This window comes from Micromys minutus, assembly GCF_963924665.1.
Source record: "Micromys minutus genome assembly, chromosome: 32".
In the NCBI taxonomy this organism is placed as follows: domain Eukaryota; kingdom Metazoa; phylum Chordata; class Mammalia; order Rodentia; family Muridae; genus Micromys; species Micromys minutus.
The window spans coordinates 16,769,900-16,790,085 of record NC_137967.1 but is presented as its reverse complement, the minus strand read 5'-3'; the positions used below and the strand labels follow the sequence as shown (position 1 = coordinate 16,790,085).

Sequence of the window (20,186 nt, the reverse complement as noted above, 5' to 3'; positions counted from 1 at the left end):
AAAGAAAAGCAGTGGGACATGGTTGGCCAGGACCACTTCAGTTATATGCCAGAAGATTTTGAGGTGACATTGAGTGGATTGGGAATAAGAAGAGGCAGGAGAACATTCTGAGGGAAGGACTGCCATAGGTAAAGGCCTCGGTGGGGCCATGACCAGGAAGGCTATGAAAAGGCATGGCTGCTGCTGGCTGGAGAAATAGCCATTGGCAGAGGTGGGGAGGGAATGGAGGAGGGTGGGAGCAGTTCTAACAGCTGTTAGGCTAGAGGCACCGGTGTGGTCAGCCATGTGTCAATCCTCACACTTGGGAGACTGAGGCTTGAGGATATCTGACTTCAAGATCAACCTGAAATATAGAGCAAGATCTTGCTTCAAAAATGTAAAGATTAAAAAAAAAAAAAAAAAAACAAATAATAGGGCTAGAGAGATAGCTCAGCGGTTAAGAACATTAGCTGCTCATCCAGAGGTCCTGAGTTCAAATCCCAGCAACCACACGGTGGCTCACAACTATCTATATAGTTCCAGGCCATCTGGTACCCTCTTCTGGCTTATGAGGACACACCAGACATACACACGGGACATAGACATTCATGTAGACAAAACACCCATATACATATAATATATGTGTATATGTTATACACATATATACATATAAACAATTTTGTATGTAAAAGATAGAGGGAGAGCTCAGGGAATCTTTTTTCCCTTCTCTTATACATTCCATCCTGATCTGTTTTCCCTCCACTCTTCCTAGTTCTACATTCCCCAGATCCACTCTCCTCCGTTCTCCTTAAAAAGGGAGGGGGCAGCCCTCTCCAGGGATATCAGCTGAACAGTTACAATCAGACAAGTGCTCATATCAAGGCTGGATGAGTCAACCCAGTAGGAGGAAAGGGTCCCAAGAGCAGGCAAAGGAGTCAGAGGCACCCCTTCCTCACTGTTAGGGATCCCACAGGAACGCCAAGCTACATTACCATAAGGAATATGCAGAGGACCTTAGCTCAAACCCATATACTGTCTGTTGCTTCGGTCTCTGTGAGTCCCTATGAGCCCTGGTTAGTTGATTCTGTGTGCTGTGTTCTCATGGTGTCCTCCACCCCTCTGGTTCCTATAATCCTTCCTCCCCCTTTTCTCTGTGGTTCCTCTGACTCTGCCTAGCGTGTGGCTGTGGGTCTCTGCATCTGCACATCAGTTGTTGGATGAATCTCTGATGACAGTTGGGCTAGGCACCAATCTGAGTGTATCGGATTATCATTTCGAACTATTTCACTGACACCCCCTTACCCCGGTCCTGCTGTGTTTGCTTCTATCCTAGAACTCTGAGCTGGTCTGAGTCTGGTTCTTGTCCATCCAGCCTGGGCCCAGCGTGGGCTCCAGAGTTAACTTTTCTGTTTGTTTTTCTTCTAATGATGGCGATCGAATCTAGTGTGTCATGCGTGCTAACAGTGCTTAGCAAGTGTAACAGGTCTGCTGTTTCCGAAGATGGCTTTTTACATCCCTTCATTCAAACCTTTTCCTAATGCATACTGTTTTGTGTGTTTCATTCTGTAGCCCAGGCTGTTTGTGCAGCTGAAGTTGATCTTGAGACTGAGGCCACTCTGACACACACACACACACACACACACACACACCTACTAAGACTTAGGCTTAAGTGTGTGAATTATAGGTGTGAGCCACCATACTTGATTACATGTTTTTGATTTGGAGTTTTTTTATTTTTATTACCCCACCACCACCTCTCTGGTGGGGGATGTCAAGCCAACTTGTGTACTGTGCTAGTACCATATTATAGGTCCTAGGCCTCAAACCTAGTGGGTCAAGTTTGCTGGCAAACATATTTACCCACTGAGTAATTTTTTTCTTTGCCATTTTTTAAAGGATTTTATTTTTAATTATGTATGTATGTATGTATGTGTTTATGTGTGAGAGTGCTTATGCACATGAATATACTGTCTACATAGGCCAGAATGTAGGTCCCTTGGAGTCACAGTTACAGGCAGTTGTGAACCACTTGACATGGGTGCTGGGTCCTCTACAAAAACACCACTGAACCATCTCTGAAGTCCCTCTTTTCTGTTGCTGTTTTTATTGTGTTTTGTTTGTTTTTAAGACAGGGTTTTCAAAAGCCTAGTTGGCCCCTAAGTTGCTATGTAACTATATTAGTAATGATCCAGAACAGGATGAATATCTGTTTGTGGGATTTATTAGGATGACTCATTGGCTGTGGTCCAGCTAGTTCAATAATGGCTGTCTACCATCAGAAGGTCCAAGGGAAGGGCCAGTCAGGTACCTGTTCACAGGCTGGATGTCAGCTGGTCTTCAGTAGACACTGGAATCACAAAGAGGTCGGCTCGATTGCCAGTGAGGGGTGAACTTGCTAGCCAAGGTGAGAACAAATAGGCAGAGAGACTAAGCTCGCGTCTCATGTCCTTTGTAAAGGATGCAGCAGAAGCTATGGCCCAGATTAAAGGCTTATCTTCCTACCACTAAAGATCTGGTTTAAAAATTGGTCTTCCCATTTCAAATGGTTTAATTAGGAAAAAAAAAAACAGACCCTTCGCTGGGTTGTGGTAGAGCACAGCTATAATCCCAGCTCTTAGGAGGCAGAGGCAGAAGGATCTCTGAGTTTGAGGTCCAGCCTGGTCTACAGAGTGAGTTCCAGGACAGCCAGGACTATCCAGAGAAACCCTGTCTGGAAAAACCAAAAAAGAAAAAACAACAACAAAGAGCTCCCTCATAGGCTTGCCTAGCCCCCTGATTTTTAGTTATTTCTGGGTATAATCAAGGTGACAAGAATAGAAGTTGCAGTGGCAGAGCCTGGCCTTGAACTCCTGTTCATCAGAGCCCACCTCCCATGCCTGACTTAGTATTTCATTTTTCCCCCTGTGGTACTGGAGTTTGAGCCCAGGGCTTCATATGTGCTAGGCAAGCATGCACTCTTCAGTCAGGGAGCACAGTGATGCCATGGTAACCTGGCCTCTGCGGAACAGCCCTGGGACTTGCTGCTAAAGCACAGAGATGAGGAACCATTGTGGTTTGTGGTCCCAGCTCATGGGAAATGCTGGTCTGTTTTAGCTGGGGATCACTTTGATTTACCTTCTTCCAAACAGGAACTCATCTCAAGCCTGGCTAAAAACTGTGGACGTGGCATGGTGTTAAATGTGGCAAGCGTACAGTAATGCTGTTCACTGAACCACAGCCATGGACCTGAGAGTCCGGCTCCTCTGCTGCTGTCGGGCACGTTGCTGACATAGATGCTCTTGATTTTAGCCCCATCCTTTCTAGACCTGGCCACCGAGCCAGCAGTGTCAAGAAGGATGTCTGTTCATCTGTTTGTCCTGCATCCTGTTGCTCTTAGCTCCTGATTTCTTCACCTCCCTGATTCAAACTTCGTCTGCTCTCAGAGCCCAATGGTGCCAGGCCTTGGGTAACCCTTACTAGTCTGGATTCTTCCTCTTCCTCCTGGCTGCCTATCCAACCTACCTCCTCCCCAGCCAGGCCTAACACCTGGAGCTGGGTGCTCCTTAGGCAAACCCCTAGGTTCTAGTCTCAGACTCAGCCCTTCCTGTAAGCCCCAAGCTCATTAGGCCTTGACTCTGACCTTTCTGGTTGATGCCTAGCCTGCAGCCCTGACTTCTGACTGCCTGGAATCCTTGCGCTATACCCAGCCCTCTTTTATACTTCCCTTCCTTCCTTCCTTCCTTTCTTCCTTCCTTCCTCTCTTCCTTCCTTCCTTTCTTCCTTCCTTCCTTCCTTCCCTCCTTCCTTCCTTCCTTGTTCATTTTTTAAACCAGGTGTCAATATTCCGAGACCTCAAACTTTCTATGTAATCAGAGCATGGCTTTGAACTCCTTGGTCCTCAGATACAGCCAGAGTGGTTGAGATTAGAGGCATACTACCATCACCTGGTTTCTGAGATGCTGGGCATCAAACCCAGGGCTTCATACATCTAGGCAATGCATTCTACCAACTGATCTACAACCCCAGCCCTTCCATTTTGGATCTGAAACCCGGTAAGGGGCCAGGGAAGGACAGGTAGTCAAGCTTATTAGCTTTAAGTCCGGTAAGTGAGCAAAGCCTACGTGCTGCAGAACAGAGGGTGAGCTGAGCAGAGCGGCAGCAGCCACACCTGCCTCTGTATTTCATACTCACCATTTCTTCTCCCTTGCCCAGGGTGGCTGTCTTCTGAGAAGGTGTCTTTATCCACTTTTCAATCTGTTAGAATTCAATCCATCAAGAGTTACACAGATGTAAATAGCATCAAGGTGAGAAGTTGGGGTGGGGGCCAAGGTGCTTGGCCTGAGGTCCCACTGTGGGGGGTAGTTTCTTGGGAGTCTGCCAGAGGCTACTGAGATAGACTTTGTCCTTTGTCTGAGGAGTCCTGTCCTTCATATCTAACTGGATTGTCTTCACCAGTGACCTTGATATTCCTTGTAACCCTGCTTTAACTGTGACACCCACTGCCTGATCAACCTACCTCTACATAATTTGCAGCTTTTTTTTTTTTTTTTTTTTGGTTTAAGTTTTTATTATTTCCAGGGGCAGTAGTGGTGCACACCTTTAATCCCAGCACTGGAGAGGCAGAGGTAAGTGAGTCTCTCAAGTTCCAGGCCAGCCAGGGCGTTAGAAAAACAAACAAAAGGTTTTTTAGTTATTTGTGGGTGGGAGTGGGTGTGTGGTGTGTCTGTACAACATGTAAGCATGCCTGTGCCCCAGGCTGGGACTAAAAGCATATATTACCATACCAATTTTTAAAAATTTTTTAAAAGAGTTATTTATTACTTATATGTGTGTATGCATACATATGAATACCTAGAGAGGCCAGAAAGGAAGACATTTTTATCCCCTGGAGCTGGAGTTGTGAGCTGGGAAGCCTGCATAGGTCCTCTGCAAGAACCACAAATCCTTTTAACCCCTGAGCCGCCCCCCCCCCCAGTTTAATTGTTTTTTTTTTGTTTTGTTTTGCTTTGCAGTGGAGTCTCACTGTTTAAAAGACAGGTTGGCCTTAAAACTGTCTTTTAGTCTCTGGGTTTTACCTCCTGCTGGAATTAGTTTTATGCCAGCGTCCTCAGCCGAGTAGTTTCAGAGTTACCTTGTCGCCCACACTTAATTTTCCTTTGGCTAGTATCTTAAACCAGTACAAAGTAACAACTGTTACAATACTTGTTACAGTGTATCAGTGAACTAGGTCATAATCAAAGCCTAACTTTTATTCCAGTGACTTCTTGACGTCCACAATTCTCTCTAGTAAGCTTCGGAACTTGCTGTGTAGTTAGCTTTGACCTCTGATCCTTTGCAAATTCTGGGAGTCTGGGTGTGTAGCCCCACCCAGCGTTCTTGGCTCTAACCAGTATCATGTTACATTTGTGTTGTTAAATCGGACATGAAGCTGATAGAATTTCACATTAGTTAACCCCTCCGCTTCTGCCTCTCTGATCTGTCCCAGTTTTCTGCGTTCCCTGATAATCCTTACAAGGGCTTTTGTTTTGTTTAAGGCAGGTCTTAATGCAGCGCAGGCTGGTCTTGAACTTTTGATCTTACCTCCTCTTCCTAAACCCAATTTATGTGGTACTGGGGATAGAACCCTGGTCCTTGTGCAGGCTTAGGCAATTTACCAACTGAGTGCATTCACAGCCCTTGAAAGGTATGTGTGTGTGCGCGTGAATACACGTATTTGCGACAGGCTACCATGCCCATTTCACATACATCATTTAGTCATAGAAGGCCTTTCTTTTATCCAGCAAATATTCAGAATAACACCAATTATGTCCCTTAAATCTCCATAGAGAAAGTGGTAAGCTATCCAGTTGCTGTGGGAATGACCAGCTCAGATGGTGCCATCTTGTGGCAAGTGGCATAAATAAAACCAACACATTTCTTTCCTCCGTAAGTAGTTAATTCTTAGGGAGGGGCAGGTTTGTAACAGGTTATCAGTAGGACTTCTGGGAAGAGTTCACTGTGTGGGGCTTGCTGCTCTGGAATTCACTGTATAGTTTTGTTCATTTTGGTTTTGTTTTTTAACAACTGGGTACAGAACTTGTGTTGCTGAGGTAGGAGGACTATTAAAAGTTAGTGGCCAGGTTGGGCATGTCAGTGCATACCTTTAGTCCCAGCACTTGGGAGACAGAAGTAAACCGATCTCTGAGTTCAAGAGCAGTCTGATCTACTTACTGAGTTCCAAGTCAGCCAGGACTACATAGTAAGATACACTCTATTTTCAACTATTTTAAATTTTTTTATTATTATTTTCTTACTTTCATCTGCATTTATTTTATGCTGAATTTATTCCAATGCTGTACATTTCTGTTTCTTCAGGGATATCTTTTTCTTCTGTGCAACTCCCTCTAATGGCTTTGGGACAATTTGTTTCTTTGTGGTGAGGATCATCTCAAAGTGTCAGGGGAAGCTCCTGTACAGGTTCGTCTGGCCATGAGCTCTGTAAATTTGTCACCTCATCTTAGGCACATTGCTCACCTGGATATGACTAGAGCTCTCAATGACTAGAGAATCCACATCTAACCCCTAACTTCAGGATTGCTCTCTGCATTGGTAAGCGTGTGCTGCAAACATTCAGCACTCTATTTTGGCCACTGACCCTGTGTCCAGCCCTACTGTTTGGCCTGAGAGTAGCTACACTTGACTATACCACCAGAACAGCCAGCACACACTGCTTTAAAGTGACATCTTTCAGACACTTGGTGACTTCCCAGACATGCGTACCATACCCCTGATGGCCTGGCAGTTTCACAGGTGTTCTTAAACTGAAGATTTGAACCTCTTGATTTGCATGATTTTGCAGGAGTTTCTGGGTCAGTAGAGTAGCAAACCATCTTCACAGGTCACCTCAGAATGCTTACAGGATGGGCTGGAGAGGTGGCTCAGTGGTTAAGAGCACTGACTGCTCTTCCAGAGGTCCTGAGTTCAATTTCTAGCAACTACATGGTGGCTCACAACCATCTGATGCCCTCTTCTGGTGTGTCTGAAGATAGCTTCAGTGTACTCATATGCATAAAATAAACAAGGAAATTTAAAAAGAAATGCTTACAGGAAGAACTGTTTTATCTTAAGAATAATATGGAGTCTCTTAGTTTTATTTATGTGTCTCGAAAAGATGAGAAGAGAGTTGCAAACTGGTATGTGGGTGCTGGAAACAGAACCAAGGTCATCTGCAAGAGCAACAAGTGTTCTTAACTCATGGCAGGATCTCAGTGTAGCCCTGGCTCAGCAAGAACTCCCAGGGATCTGCCTGCCTCTGCCTCTGTTGGGATTAAAGATTTACTGTACTTAAGAGCATACTTCATTTGTGTGCCGTGGTGGATTTGTGAGGTTGGAAAACAGCCTGAGGGAGTCTGTTCTCCTTTTACACCTCAGTCCCGAGGATTAGCCTCAGGCTATCAGGCTCCGCAGCTGGTATGTGTACCTGCTGAGCCATTTTGTGAGCCCCTCATCTTTCTGACAATGTAAGATTGGATGTTAGGAGTATTATCCCCTGGGTATGGTGGCACCTGCCTGTAATCCCAGTGTTCGCCCTTGGCTGGCCTAGGAGAATTTCTATGAGCTCAAGGCCAGTGAGGGCTATATGGCTTTCCCCAAAACTAAAACATTCCCTCTGCTCACAGAACAATCAATCAAACAAACAAAAATGGTATATAGGAGCTAGGAACTGAGCTTAAGTCCTGGAGGAGTAGGGAGTGGTTTTTGATTTTCAAAGTGTGTGTGTGTGTGTGTGTGTGTGTGTGTGTGTGTGCGCGTGCACACGAGTGTGCGCGTGCGTTCGTGTGCTGTAGCTGTCTTCAGACACACCAGAAGAGGGCATCAGATCCCATTACAGATGCTGTGAGCCACCATGTGGTTGCTGGGATTTGAACTCAGGACCTCTGGAAGAGCAGTCAGTGCTCTTAACTGCTGAGCCACCTCTCCAGGTCAGCAGGGAATGATCTTAACTGCTAAGTCACCTATTAGTCTTGAAATAATTAAAAAAAGCACACAGCTCTTGCAAGGACTTGAGTTCAGTTCTGAGCTCTCGAGTAGAGCTGATTACAAATCTAGCTCTAGGCTAATGCCCTCTTCTCTGGCTTCTCAAAGCATTTGCACTCACATGCATCAATCCCACCCCTAATAATTAGGTGAAGCCTTGATTCTGAGTAGGGTCTTACTATGAATCCCAATCTGGCATGGAATCTGGCATGGAATTCTTAGTCCTCTTGCTCCAGGATCTGCAGAGGTGGGTTACAGGTGTGCAACCTATATTCCTTTCTTCTGTGAGAAGTTTCTTGTGGTTTTAGTATCTACATGGGCTCAAATTATAATTACTCCATATAAGAAATTATAAGTTTCCTGTTTATTAAGGTATATATCATGTGCTGGTGACATTAATATTTTAGTCCAGTTCAATTCCAGTTCAATAAGAGCTGTTTCCATCAGATAATCCAAGATTGTTTCAGTTCTGAAGATGTAGATCCAGAAGTCAGCCCATAGTTACAGAACAGGATAGTCTACTGTGGGTTTATGTGGCTCAAAGCTTGAGCGAAACTTTTTTTTTTTTTTTTTTTGAGAAAATGTCTAACTGGCCTGGAACCCACAGCACTTCCCCTGCCCCAGCCTCTGGAGTGATCCAATAACAGACTTGTCACCATACACTGAGTTGTGCTCAACCTTTACCAACTCCAGTTCTGGGCCTGCATATGCATATATGAATCTAGGAGCGTGGCAGTAGCAACACAGGCCTTTAATCCCAGTGCTCAGGAGGCAGAGGCAGCCTGCTCTACAGGGCGAGTTTTGGGATAGCCAGGGCTACACAGTGAAACCCTATCTCAACAAATAAACAGATACATAATAATTTAAAAAGTCTAGGACAGTGTTTCTCAGCCTACCAAATGTTGTGCCTCTTTAATACAGTTCCTCATGTGGTGAGCCCCAAATATAAAACTATTCTCGTTGTCATTTCAAAACTGATTTTGCTATTATAAATCATAATGTAAATATCTGAGCTTTCCAATGGTTTTAGGCAACCCCTGTGAGAGGATAGATTGACTCCCAGATTAAGAACTCCCAGGTTAAGAACCGCTGGTCTAGGAACTAGGAACACAGGAAAGAGTAAAACAAGATCAAAGCGTATGTAAATAGAGCCCTTAGACTGCCGGGAAGTAATCTCTTGGGCCTTCGGGGAAAGTCAACCTGTTGTGGGTGTCCTACTGCGCATGTGTAATGCTCTCCCTCCAGCTCAGAACGAGGCTCTTAAAAAAATAAAAAGTTAACGTGACGGGCGTTCCCTAATGTACGCAGGCGCGCTGCTGTGAGCCTGTCTCCGCCTCCTCCTTGCGCTTGCGGTCTGATGTTTTCTGAGGCCATTCCCTTGGTCTACCAACGTCAGTTCCTGTTTGTGGCTGGGAAAAGGCGGTATTTCCGGCCAGCGGGTGGGAGGGGGCTGTGAGCGGGGGCTGGGGGGAGGGGGCGGGGGGGCCGCGCTGCGGGAGCCGTTGGGCCTGACTCGGAGAAGGCGACGCTGCCGCCAGCGCTGCCGACAACGCTGCGGCCAGTTAATAAATAAGGAGCGGGAACGAGCTCAGCGTGGCGATGGGCGGGGGTAGAGCCCCGCCGGAGAGGCTGGGCGGCCGCCGGTGACAGGTGAGTACGCCAGCGCGTGTCCCCAAGCACCCTCCCCTCCGCGATGGTCGCGTCCTGGCCCCCCGTGGGGCCTCGCTGGGCCGTACCACCCGTGCCCGCCGGGCGGGGACCACGGACCTGGAGGCTCCCCCCTCTTTCCGGAACTGAGTGGGGGCGGCTGCTGCGGGGCTGGGGGGGGGACAAACCCGGAGGGACGTGGGGCGGGTGCCGCGGTCCATACCACTTCGGCGGCGGGGGAGCTCGCTCTGAGTGTGCGGGCTGGGGGCTGCCCCTCGGGGATATCGGGGGAGACAGCTCCTTCTCTGCGGTGCCAGCTTGTTCAGCTTTTGAGGCGCGCACCGTGTCAAGTGTAGAGGGCTGTGCCGCTTGGGTGCTTTGGGAGCCGTTCCTATGGTGCACTTAGAGGGATGGGAGTTGGGGCGGTCAGGGTAGTACCACCGAGGCATGAAAGAACAGTGTTTAGTACTTAGAGGGAGCAGGGTCGGGAGGAGGGCTGCGATGTTTATCATATTTGAGGCACAGGGTGCTGGGAGGCCCGAGTGAGTGTTAAGGGGCGTACTTTTAGGGGTGTGATACTGAGTGGGCGAGGAGCGCTTTTCTCTTCCTGTAATATGCAGGGGTGGGCGTTTACACTCAGCTCACCCTTTAGTGAACTTCTTAATGACTTTGGGGAAAAGGGGATCGTTACTGGGCCGCTTTTTATCATGGGGTTGTCCACTCTCCACTCCAGAACCCTCTCAGATTATTTCTCTTTAAGGTGTGTGGGACATCCTTTGGCAAGTTCTTTGCTTCCGGGGGTGGAGATGTGTCTTAGAAGTCACTGAAGTTTTTCTGATCTCTAGTCTGGCTCCCTATTAAGAAAGGGAGGGGTTATCGGCCTTGGATAAGGAGAGGTGCCTCTGGACCTGCTTGTCACCTTTTGGGAGGAAGGTGCGTTTTAAGAGACAGCTCTCCAGAGCTAGGTGACTGGGGGGATGGCGTTTTTATTCCCAAAATTTGGGGCCCCTGTTTCTCTCATTTGGAAAACTTTTGGAGCTTGGTGACAGGCTTCCCTCTGCTAGAAAAACATAGGGTGTTCAGGTCAGGCTGATTTTTTTTTTTTTTTTTTTTTAGCCTGTTTACTGTTCCCTCCCAAGAGATGCAGGTCAGAGTTCTAGTACTGCCTGCAGTTGTGGACAGGGATGTGAAGGGCCCAGCCCACGTTCTCCATCCCTAGCCACATGGCTGTTACCAGCTCAATCTAGAGTCCTGTTTACGCTCCTACAAGTTGAGTGATAACAGTTGGCCTCTTGGTGAGGTTGAGTGCTGTTTTCCCAGCTGCAGAGGTCAAGGGGACTTGGAGGGGAGTGCACTTTATCCAGCTTAGTCTGGCCTAGGGAGAAAGGCTACTTAATAGTGTTTGGGACTGTTTTAGGTTCCACACAGACCTAGGTTCTCATTGTGGTCCCTAAGCAGGAAACTCCAAAAGTGTGTATGGTCAATGTCCTTGCTCCTTAGACCAGCTTGTGATCTTGGCCTGCCTGTAACCTTTGTCCTAGGTCTGAATTTCCTGGAGGATTGGCTGCAGTCCCTGATTGACCTAGCTGACCAGTCTGGTGATATGGTCCAGGGAACAGACAGTAGCCAATGGTCTGCAGCATTGGTGTCTATGCTGACTGGCCTCAGGGTGGCCCGGTTCCCAGAGAGAAAGGCCCAGGCAATGGGTGTTCTCTAGGGTTTTTCTCCACTAGGGATGTGCTTCTCTAGTCCTCAGAGTAGCTTTTAGAGGTTTTGCCTGGTAGAGTTAACAGGAACAATAAAAGTAACAACCGTGAAATTGATGGCTGGCCTTTACTCAGTGCATTCAGTGTGCCCCACACTGCGTAGGATGTCTTGTATTCTAGAGTAGCAGACTCTGTCATGCTCTCCTTTTTAATTGAGGAAACTGAGTCACAGGGCTTCACCATTTCAAGTGATAGTGGGCAGCATGTGCCATTGAATATTCCCGTCATGCTAGGGATGTGATAGGCCTTTTGCATGTGGCTTCATTTAAGTCTCAAATACAGTAGTTGTGTACCTATCGTTCAGCCTACTTTATAGAGATCTAATAGTAAGGTAGGAATGTTATGCTCAGGTCACAGGTAAGGCCACCAAGGCACTGAGCCATGGTGGCTTCTGTTTGTGACTAAACGCTCTTGTGCCTGGCCTTGGGCTTGTGGCTTTATATAGTGTTTATTTCCTTTCGTTTAAGCAGAATCAGAAGTTGAAGCCTGAAGGAGAAGGTGCTTTTGTCCCAGGTCTGCATCAGACTCCTTGGGGTCAGGCTGGGATTTAGACCCAGATTACATGGGCCCAGGCTGTAGTGGTCTCTTGCCCACTGACCTGGTTCTGGGCATCTGCTTTCTTCCCCAGGTTGGAGTGATGTGAATGTTCCAGTACTTGTCAGTTTTAGCATTTCTGGTTTTTCTGGAGAACCATGGGGACAGAACTGAATTAGACATTCTTTAGCCCTGAGTATATGTGCGCTGGGGCCAGGAGGAGTTAGCAGGAAAGCCATTCGGTGAGATAGTGAGGGCAGCTATGGGCCCAGGTAGAGGCAGGATGAGCTCTTCCGGTTGTGACCGGGCCATGGTGTTCAGCTCCATGCAGTAGACTTGGGAAGGCACTTTCCTCAGCTGCTGTCAGGAGCCAGGGACTTCACTAATAGAAAGCTTGGTGCCAAGCCATGGACGTCTCAGCGGACGCCCAGAACCTGTCATAGGACCAAGGCACCTGCCTTACTCATCCCCTACTTTCAATTTTGTTAGGTGTCTAGGGGTCCAACTCTGTCCATTCTCCATCTAGACATTCAGTGTCCTGGTTCCTAGCTTCTGTAAAGTTATGTTGGGCTCACAAGATGGCTCAGTGGGTAAAGACATTGGTTGTGCAGGCTTTTCAATCCTCACAGCCCACAGAAAGGTGTCCTCTGTCCTACACGTGCTTGTCACAGCATGGCTCCAATTATGCACATGTACACACACAATAATAAATACAATTTTCAAAAAGGCTATGGTGCAGTTCTAAGCACTGAGTTCAAATCCAGCCTTCCAGCTGCTAGTTGTGTAGCTTTGAGTGGGTACGTCAGCCTTCTGAGGCCAAGGTAGAGAATGCCTTCCTTAGGTGGCAACAGAATCCTAGATACTGCAGCCTCTTCTGTGTTTGACACAAGTGACAGACAGGTGTGTGCTCAGTGTGGCCTAGCAAATTGTAATTATTTACTGCTGCTAGGACCCTGGCCAGGCCCTAGCCAGTTTGTGGAAGTTTGTCAGAGGACCTCAGGAGGCAAACCTCTTTCCCAGATGTAGAGACAAGGTGGCTCACAGTAAAGTAAGCTGACAAATGCATCTCGGTACAAATTGTAGATCCTTCCCAAATTCCAGATTTGGTTCACACCTTTTTTGTGTGTGCTTTCTCTAAGTCCCACAACAGACATGGAGTAGTGGGAAGGCTGGAAATGGGCAGGATGGTGCATCAGGTGAAGATACTCGGTACTGACAAAGTCCCAATTCTGTTCCATGTTGTACGACATGTCATTAACCCCAGCTGGTGAGTCTCTGTGGGTTCCAGGCCAGTCTGATCTATATAGTATGCTCCAGATTAACCAGGACTGCATAGTAACACCTTGTTTACAAAACAGAAGTCCTTTGTGGGGCTGAAGGAGACCAACAGGAGGGTAAGCAAGGGATGGCTTAGCTGCTAGGTGGTGAATTTGGGTGAGGCCATGGGGACCATCAGGAGCTTCTTTAGATGTGGTGGCAGGGAAGGCAGGACAGGCATGTGGGTAAGACAGGCCAGCCTGGGAGCAGCAGGGAGACCACAGTGTGGGGGTGTGGCTCGAGGATGAGCTTGATGAGGGGTAAGGATGTACCACAGGGAGAGGCCTGCGTGACTGGGTGAGCGCTGGTGGCCGGGGGATGGGGAGTGTGCTGCTTCCTCAGCCTGAGAAGGAATTTGGAGTTTGAGGATTTACTCAGTTGGGTGGTGACTTTGTCCCTGGAGGTTTTCAAGCTTCTAGGGCCAGGCACTGTTCTGAAGGCTTCCCACTTCCCCCTCGAGAGACTAACTCCCCTACAACTGCTTTGGTGGAGACCCACTGGTTGCCTCCCTCTTCTGTGGTTTCACACTGTGTCCCCAGGGCCATGGCTGGTACATTTAGGGATTGAGGTGGGGACTCAATGGGCTGACTTGTCTATGCATCTCGAGCATAGCCAGCTGTCGTTGCTTAGTAACAGTAGGAATAGCTGTCACACTGACAGGAAGGGTCCTTGCCACAGTCTGCCTGTGGCTTCTCCAGTCGGCTCCAAGTTTGAAGGAACGGGGTCTTGGGCCCTGCCTTGTAGTGAGAGTGAGGAGCAGCTTGTAGTGTGAAGGCATAGTAGGTCAAGGTTGCTGTTATCAGGGCAAGAGAAAAGGAGCTTAGGGAAAGGAGTGTGATGACACTGTTTGGTTTTGATTAGATGGTCAAGGAGGGTCTACCTTGATACACTGACATGGGGGCTCAACCTAGAGTATCAGGATGGAGTCATGACAGGCCCGGGATGCAAACCTTGAGGATGGAATGAATTGGCTCTGGCTGTCCCTTGATGTCCCTGATGTCCCCCATACCTGTGTCAGGCCCTCAAGTGGAAGGGGATTGATGCTATGTGTGTTTGCTTTGGCTCCGGGGTCCCCGCAGCACAAAGGTGCTTAGTGGCCTAAATGAGGGTGTGTTTTAGTCTGGCCTGTGAGCCTTATCTCTGAGGCGTAGTGCACAGGCTGGCGCCCTGACGTGTGTTTTCCAAGGCTTGATCTGGACAGAGTGAACCTCTTGGGGGTTTGCACAGATCCCAGGGATGGGGGATGGGAAGAGGTATGCTCTGTGGTTGATCTCAGTCAGGCCTCAGGAGAACACAGGACTGCCCTTCTGTGGGCCTCTCTAGCTTCCCAGAGCTATGTGCAAAAGGCCCTCAGCCACTGGGCCTCCGGGCTGTGTGGTGGGGTGGTTCCGTGGCAGACTCTTATGGACAGCCAGCCAAGCAGGGAGAGGCCCAGCCCGGGGAGACAGCCTAGGAGCAGGACCAAGAGGGAGGGAGGACGCTAGTGTGGGAGGACTGCAGGGTGGGATCTCAGCCTGGTCCTTTGGGGCAGGACCCACTCACTGCCAGCTCGGCAACTCGGCACCCAGGACAGGGCCTGCGCTCTGGGTGAGCTGTGCAAGAACAGCAAGCTGGGCTGGCCAAGGAGAGACTCCATGTCAGAGGTCCCTTCGACAAGTTCCTGGAGCTCAGCTGCCTAGCGAGGAAGCTCATCTACAGATGTTGTTTCTGAGGGTGAGGCCAGAAATCCAAGCCTTTCTCCATTTGCTACCTCGATAGCCTTCCTGAATGCAGTGGGGCAGCTGCCACTGCTCATCTCTTCCCAGAATTAGGGCTGCTTTTCAGCTAGTGATTAGACCTGTAGTGGCTAGGGGAAAGCCTGATTTTAGCATTCTGAGGTTGCTGTGGAGCCCTGAGTATCTGGGTTCTTTCTCTGAGGTGAGGATTGTTCAGTTAAAGTTGGAAATGTTCCTGCAGGGTCATGGGAGCCTTCAGGAAGCTAGTGTAAGAAAGCACCAGCCTGTTGAGAAGGTACTTGATTGATTGGGCTCTTGCTGCTGCCGCTTGTGGCACCTGAGAGCAGAGAAGCCGGTGCTTGTGGACCGGAGGAGTGGGCTTAGGGTGGAAGTTTTGGGAGTCTGGGGCCTGATGAGCTATGGTGCTGGCTTACATTGTGCTCTATGTGTGCCCTATGCACTAGCAGTGTGTATCCACGTGTGGCATCCTGGGGTGTGGGAACGGCTCTTCCTTCCAGTTAGTAGGAGAGACACTGAGGCACACAGTGGCACATAGCATGTTTTGCTTATTTTGGTTGTGTGTGGTGCATTCACTTGAGTTTATTGGGTGAACATACCCATGTCAGTCTTTTGTAATTTGCTGCCTTCTGCCTTGAGACAAGATCTCTCACTGAACCTGAAACTTGCTGTTTCAGCTAGGCTGGCTGCTCATGAGCTCTGGGGATCTTCTTGTCCCTACCCCTCAATGCTGGGTTTGCAAACTTGGAATATTATGTATGTATATGAGTGTTTTGCCTACATATCTGTCTGTGTAACGTATGCGTGCCTGGTGCCTTTGGAGGCCAGGAAAAGGGGTCAGATCCCCTAGAACTAGAGTCACAGATGGTTGTGAACTGCCCCGTGGGTGCTGGGAACCATTGCAAGAGTAGCTAATGCTCTTTAACTGCTGAACCAGCTCTCCAGCACGCTGCCTGGCTTTTTCTGCGGTGGCTGGGGATTCAAACTCTGGCCCTTGTACTTGCAGAGCAAGTGATTCCACCCTCTGAGCATTTTCTCAGCCCTGATTTTTGAGACAGGATCTTGTAATGTAGCTCGGGCTATCTGAAACTCAGCATCCTCTTGCCTCAGTCTTTCCAGTGCTAAGGTTACAGGCATATACCATGATGCCTAACTCTGTGAGGTTTTTGTTTGTTTTGTTCAGAGATAGGAGTTCCCTGTATTGCCCTGGCTGGTCATGAACTTTTGTTGATGGACCTGTCTCTTCCAAATTTTGATATTACAGGTGTAATCATTATACCTGGTAGAAACAATAAAAACAAGCTTGACTTGTCTGTCTGTATATGTGTCTATCTATCTGTCTATGTATTTATTTGTAGCAGGCCTGGAACTTACTCTGTAGACTAGGCTGGCCTCTGACTCACAGAGACCCACCTGCCTTTGCCTTCTGAGTGCTGGAACTAAAGATGTACACTACAGTCAGTGCCTGGTTGGCTTGTGTTTATATTCCACCATCTCAGTGTTTATTAGCCCTTCCTATGCCGTGTACAGTTCTTGTTCCTGGGATAGCTCCCAGTCTAGGCAGAGTCTAAGCACACTATGTGAGTGACCTGGGAAGCTCCTGAGGAGAGAGATGGGAAGTCGGTAGGGTAGGCTGGGCAAAGTTGGGAGGTTGAGCTCAGGAGAGTTGGGTAGGGTGGTGGACCGAGTCAAGGATGCAAGGCAAGAACTTGGAAGTGAGGAGTCGGGGCTTCATGCCCTCAGAGCAAGGCCAGGGAAACAGGTAGGGTGGCTCAATGAGGAGAGGCTGGATGGACTCAGGTAGTGGCCTGAATGGGTGGGAGATGGGTAGGCACAGAGCCACATAATCTGTTTTATCAATCAGCGTTTCAAACTGGGATCCAGAGGCCTCGGAGGGGGGCCTGGGATAGTCTCTGTTCTTCAGCTAATGCATTTTCATTTGGATGGTATTTTATTTTTAAAAATGTAGCAGGGTGTGGTGGCATTTAATCCCAGCACTTGGGACGCAGAGGCAGACACATCTCTGTGAGTTCAAGACCATCCTGGTCTACAAAGTTGCAGGAGAGCTGAGGCTATTATATAGAGTTAACCCTATCTTTTTTAAAAAAAAAAAAAAAAAAGGAAAATAGGCATGCTGTGAATCACCTTTATGATTTCATCTCTACCATAGTCACTGTGTTAATAAGCCACTTCCCTGGCCCTCACTAGGGTTCTGGATAGTCCTGGATCTGATGGTTGGGCTTTGCACAAAAGCTGCCATTTTCCCCAGGCTTGTCACATCTTCAGCCGTTCCCTGAGCATACCTCATTAAATGCCATGGCACAAGCATATTAAAAAAAAAATGTCTCTGTCTCTTTTACAACAGGGTCTTACTAAATAGGCCTTGCTAACCTAAAACTCCCTGAGTAAATAGACTAGGCTGACTTTGAACTCTCAGAGATTCCCCCTGCTTCAGTTTCCTGACTGCTCCCATACCCTGTCTAAAATATTCTTTGTGGTAACATAAGCGCATTCTTAGTCCTAACAGGCAGGGGAATGGATGTCCAGGAGAGCCCTAGGTAGGAAGCCCTGGAAGGAGTACAACAAAATTCTGTGGTCACTGAGGCCTGCCACCTAACATGCCCGTGTCCTGGGAGGTGCCATGATGCCTTCTCGGCCAGAGAGCCCTGCCCATCCTCCTTCCTCATCAGACTCCATGTGTTACACGACAGGGGCCTAAGGAGCTGTGTGTGCAGCATGACAGCTGCCAGCTATGTGTTCTGTGCTTGGTGTGCTCAGTGACTGCAGTTAAAGCAAAGGAAAGTGCTTCTTTGGTGCTCCAGCTCAGGGCTCAGTGTCCACAGTTCTGCCAGTGCAAAAGTTGGGTCGGTTTGTTCCTGCACTGGTTCAGTGCATTGTGAGATTTGTGTTGCCAGTTTCGGCTCTGGCCTCAGCCTGCTGATCTGCACAGTGGGGAAGGTGGCTCCACTTACCCATAGGACTCATGCTAGTTTGTACCAGCACTTTGGGAGTCCTCCCCAAGTAACTTGCAAATGAGACCGCTCTGGTCTTGATGTGGTAGAGAAGAGTGATGGCTGTCTTTTGGGAGCAAAGGCAGAGGGAGTTGGAGGACTTCTAGTCTCTGCGACTGTGTATTTTAGCTGTCCAGCTGTTGGCACTCTACTGCCCATCTTGACTTCTTTGTATCAGATACGATTCCTATGGTCCCCAAGTGAGGCACATGGTGTGCGTGTTGGGACCAGTGGAAAGAAAGGCTGTGATAAGCCTCTCACTGAGGGCCTGCATCCTGGCATTCGAGGCACAGTGGTCCCTGTGCAGCCCCTCACCCTGAAGTTTCAGCCCACAGGTCTCCATCTCTTTCCCAGGGAGACCCAAAGCCCTCAGAAATCACCTCAGCCTCAGGTCCTGCCAACACTGCTCTTCTTCCAGCTTTCCTGGCTTGACTGGTTCACATTTTTGCTCAGATGCTAGCATCTCCATGAGCCTTTCTGTGACCTCTCCTTGGTCTTATGTATACCGCCTTTCTCCATGATTCTGGACACCTTGAATGTGCTGTATAATTTACCTATTTATTTTGCCTTCTCCTCCCACAGCAGGGGTTCTGTTTGGTCACAGAGAAATCCTTAGTGCCAGTGCTGGCACAGTGGACACCATATTTAGTGTCCAGTAGATGTGGAATGTTTGTTTTTACTTCCATGTGGGGTCTGCAGCACAGAAACTCTGGGTCTAGTTGTTAGCCCTCCTGGAATTATTTAAGGTTCTGGGTCTGGCCCTGGGATGGGTAGTGCTTACGGCTGGAAACAGTGGATACTAGGGTCAACTCTGTCCCTACCTCATGCAGAGCCTGGGCGAGTAGAGGCCATATTGCCAGAGGCAAGTAGAGGTCTATTTTGTGAGGGGAGGGGCAGGCTGAATGTCCAGTCCTTGTCTTGGTTTCCCTGAAGATGGAGGGTTGGGCTGAAAGAGCACATTGAAGGTATCCTAGCTAGGAAAGCAGTGAATGCAAAGGTCCTGAGTAAGAGCAGATTCTTCAAGGGACCCGGAGAAGAGGTAATTTTATGTGTTGGTCTGATGAAGGTACAGTTCAGAGGCAGGGCTAAGGCAGGTGGCCTTTGACAGCCTCGGTAAGGGCCTCGGTGTGTTCCACGGGTGCCTGGGGAAGAGGCCCTGTGTCCTGTCAGCTGTGCCTGCAGAAGCCCAGAGCGCAGCGGGTGTCCCTGGTTTGTTTGGAGAGCAGGGCTAGGCAGTCCGCAATACTTGACATGGTTTCGGGGGTTCAGTGAGGGAAGGTGTGTGTTGGGGGAGGTGGTAGAGGAGACAAGGAAATCTGTTCCGGGTTTATTCTTGTCTCAGTCTCTGGCACTGCCCACACCTTCATCCTGCCTTCAGTCCTACCTACTTCAGGAGACAGATGGGTGGGCGGGGGATGTGTGCTGAAGAAGAAAGTTAAGTCTTTTAAAAGCCACCATTTCACAAGGAGGTGGAGAAGGTAAAATTCATGCTCAGAAGTCCGCAGTGTTTCCACCCACCAGAGGGAATGACACCTGAGCACTGCAGCCTGCTCAGGAAGCCTTCAGCTTGGACCCGAGGCTGCCTAACTCCTGCATCTGGAGCTCTGAGCACAGTCTTTCTGAGTCCGCCATGCTATACTTCAGCACCGGCCTCCTTGGGCACTCAAGCTCAGAACTGGGTCTCTACTGACCCTGTATCTGATTTTCTAAAAGGCTGTCACTAGATTAAGGTGTTGAAGCCAGTTCTGACTCTCTAACATGATGAGCCTTTATATAGCAATCTTTTCTTTTCCTAGATTTATTTATTTCATGTATATGAGAAGACTACAGACACCCCAGAAGAGGGCATCAGATCCCATTACAGATGGCTGTGAGCCACCATGTGGTTTCTGGAATTGAACTCAGGACCTCTGGAAGAGCAGTCAGTGCTCTTAACCGCTGAGCCATCTCTCCAGCCCCCCCCCCTTTTTTTTTCTTTATGGGGACTCCCATATGCTAGGCAAGCATGCTGAGCCATTCCCCTTTACTCTCTTGGTGGTTTTTATTTTGAGACTGGGTCTCAGCAAGTTCAAGGTAGACCTTGAACTCTGCAGCACAGGAAGGCCCTGAGCATGTGATCTTCTGGCAGAAGCCTTATGAGATCTGGGATTATAGACCTATACCACCAGGCCTAGCTTTGGCACAGTATTTTTGTGTGTGTCTGT

The 20,186-nt window shown here is 48.6% G+C and overlaps 1 protein-coding gene across 1 annotated transcript in view; it reads left to right on the top strand.

Annotated features, from left to right (window-relative positions):
• The first annotated feature begins 9,458 nt into the window (after nucleotides 1-9,458).
• AKT2 (AKT serine/threonine kinase 2) overlaps nucleotides 9,459-20,186 on the top strand; it is a 46,913-nt gene continuing 36,185 nt past the window's right edge. The window contains exon 1 of the mRNA XM_080908404.1: nucleotides 9,459-9,624. The gene's annotated coding sequence lies outside the window, so the exon portion shown is untranslated. The remainder of the gene's footprint in view (nucleotides 9,625-20,186) is intronic.